Source organism: Zalophus californianus, chromosome 10 (genome assembly GCF_009762305.2).
Source record: "Zalophus californianus isolate mZalCal1 chromosome 10, mZalCal1.pri.v2, whole genome shotgun sequence".
Classification (NCBI taxonomy): domain Eukaryota; kingdom Metazoa; phylum Chordata; class Mammalia; order Carnivora; family Otariidae; genus Zalophus; species Zalophus californianus.
Window position 1 is genome coordinate 2615999 of NC_045604.1, and position 3045 is coordinate 2619043.

Consider the following 3045-nt stretch of genomic DNA (forward strand, 5'->3'; position numbering starts at 1 on the left):
CTAGGGCCACAGTCGTTGAAGGGAGTACTTATGCTGCTCAGGTTCAAGTGCTTGTGTGTGCTCTCTTCTTCTGTCTGAGGGCAAATACCTGAATCTGAGTTGTACGGTATGTCTGTGCTGTGTTTCCCCTAGACAGCAAGACGGGTGGCACAGATGTGTATTTGGGCCCAACCCTGATGGGCTGTGCCTGGTCCTGAAGATGTGGGGCACCATCCAGGATGAGATGGGCTGTGCCCTTACCTGGTGACAGCGTACCTGACTGCCCAGGGCCACTGGGGAGCCCGTAGAGAGCAGTTCTCCCTGACTGCCCCAGAAGCTGGGTGGGGCCCTCAGGCGGAATGTCTGTCCCAGGGCAGGTGCTGGGCAGGTCCAGTTGCCTGGGAAGCCACTGAGGGCTCAGGGACAGCAGCAAATGGTCACTAGGGCTGCCTGAGGGACACCTGTGCTCAGTAAACACTGCTGAACGGACACCACTGATGGTTGCCCCACCCAGTTTAGCAGAAAGCTGCTGGTCTTACCCAGCACATATGTGAGTCCACACTGTCCTCACGGGCAGGGTTGGGATGGGGGAGACAACAACACCCCCTCCACAGCTGATCACCCTGCACCTGCACCAGCCTGAAAGTGGGGCCGCCTGCCTCCCCTGAGCCCAGGACCCCAGGCCTCCATCAGAAGGGGGAGGGCAGGAGCCAGTCTGGGGCAGGACAGGGCAGGCTGCCGGGGAGGGAAGGGTCTTACCCCAGGGAGCAGGCACAGGTGGGCAGGCTGGGGCTGTGGGGCGTCCACTCTCAGGTCTCTGAGGGTCGGGGCTGGACTGCTCTGAATGGGGAGCTATTTCCCAGTTAACTCTCCTGCTGGGGCTCCCCTCCCCTCTGTGTCCCCATAGAGGGGCTCAAAGTTCCCTGGCACATTCTCGGGGGCTGTGAATGGGGATCCGTAGATCCACCCTCTTCCCTGTGGGGCGTAGTAGGGGTCTGAGCCCCTGGGGTGGGCAGAAGCTGGTGCAGGTGTGGTGGTCAGTCTTTCCTGCCCCACAGAAGATGCTGAGAACTATCCAGCCCAGACCCCCCAGGGAGACCTGAGATAAAGGAAGCCCAGCAGGAGGGACAGACTGGTCAGTTGGGTGGGGTCCCCAGGAAGCTGGCTGGCAGGAACCCTGCAGGGGCACTGGACCCGGTCAGGGCAGGAAGCTTCTCTGCACCTGTGGGCTTCCCCAGGTTCTGAGGAGATGGCGTTGGAATGATTGATGGGGAGGTTAAGAGCAAGGGGAATGTCCCTGTGATGCCAGACCCTCAGACCCCCCAGGAGGACAGCATTTATGCCCCCAGGGAAGGAGGGTGGTTTCCACCAGCCTCTCCTGGCTCACAGTCACTGAGGGTCCCCTATCCCTGCTGGGAGACCAGCCTGGGCTTCTCAGGTCAGCACCTTGCAGGAGGTGCAGGGGGGCGGCTGTGGTCGGCAAACGTCCACTGTGGACCTCAGAGGCTGCAGAGATGCCACCACAGGCTTGTTTCCTCTGCCTCGGGGTGTGAGACAGGAGAGAGGCTGCCCTGGGTCAGGCCTGGCCTCCTGCCCCTCAGTGTGGCTTCTCAAGGTCTGCCAGGGACTTGGGTCTAGAAAGACCAGTGGCCTCGGAGGCCTGAGACCTGGGCCTGGCTCCGCCCCATCCAGGTGTCCAGACCGTGGGCTCCAGATCCCCTAAATGTCCCTGACTTTGCTCATCTGTAACATGGACGGTGACCCTGAGCTTGTGAACCGCAGAGACCTAGACTCACGGAGGACTGGTGACCTTAGCTCTCGTGCTGCCCAGGACGGCGGGAGGGGACCGAGGTTAGTATCTGCAGGTGTAGAAAGTCCCAGGGGCTGCCCCAGAATGGCACGTGGGCTGGCTGACCGTCCGGGGTCCCTGGCCTGCAGCTGCTGGGGGCTCCCTCCTGGGCCCTGCACCCCACCCCAAGCTGTGGTTTCCACAAGCAAACAGTTCTCACCCTGGGAGGGCTCGCCCAGGGCTGTGGGGACAGGGACAGGGGCATAGCTGACTTGGTCCCCATCACCCTGGAGGGACCGGGGCATGAGCTGCCCAGATCAGAACTCCGTCTGAGGAGTTTCTCCCCAAGAGGCTCAGGGACAGCCCGTGGAAGGGATCCCCCATCACTGGGTGGGAGCAGGGGAACAAGGCAGTGCCGAGTGCTCTCTGGTCTGAGGGGTGCAGAGCAGTTCGGGGGGAGCCCAGACGGGGTGCGGTGACCGGATGGAGGCCGCACAGTGGGACGGGACGGCGGCGGCGATGCTGGATTTCTCAGAGCTCCTGGTGAGGGGTCCAGACCCCGACTCTTGCTCTGCTGGGTGACCTCTGGCAGGTGGTCCAAACCCTCAGGACTCGGGTCTCACATCCGTAAAGTGGGTTGAACAGCCAACAGGCTGACCACCTTGAGTGCGGGGCCGCGGGCCAGTCCTGGGATCCAGCCTTAGGATCCGAGGGTCTGAGCAGCTGAGGGGGAGCCCAGGGGGCGGGGAAAGGGGCACCGGCTGCGGTTAGTGATGGAGCTGCTCCCCTGGGGTCCACGGGAGGCCACGGTTCTCAGAGGTTGTGGGGACCCATCTGGGAAGAAGAGGCCGGCCTGACCGTCCGTAGGTGCCGTGAGTCTGAGGCCGCCGAGCCTGTGGCCAGAGCCGCATGTCACTCTCCACCCCTGCCTGTGTGTGAGCGTGTGCAGGTCCCTCTCCACCCCTGCCTGTGTGTGAGCGTGTGCAGGTCCCTCTCCACCCTGCCTGTGTGTGAGCGTGTGCAGGTCCCTCTCCACCCCTGCCTGTGTGTGAGCGCGGGCCCAGGGCTGGCAGAGCCTCACAGGAAAGGGGGCCTGTGGTGCTGCTCCTGGGGGGAGGGGCTTGTCCTGTGTGTGGGGGCAGGGTCGGCCCTCGGCTGCAGACAGAGCCCTGGGGACCTGCAGTAGGGACCTGCCCACGTGTGCATTGGGGTGTGGGGTGCACACTTCCCAGGAGGCCTTTGTTCTCGGGCTCCCAGTTCTCACTTACACACCTGAC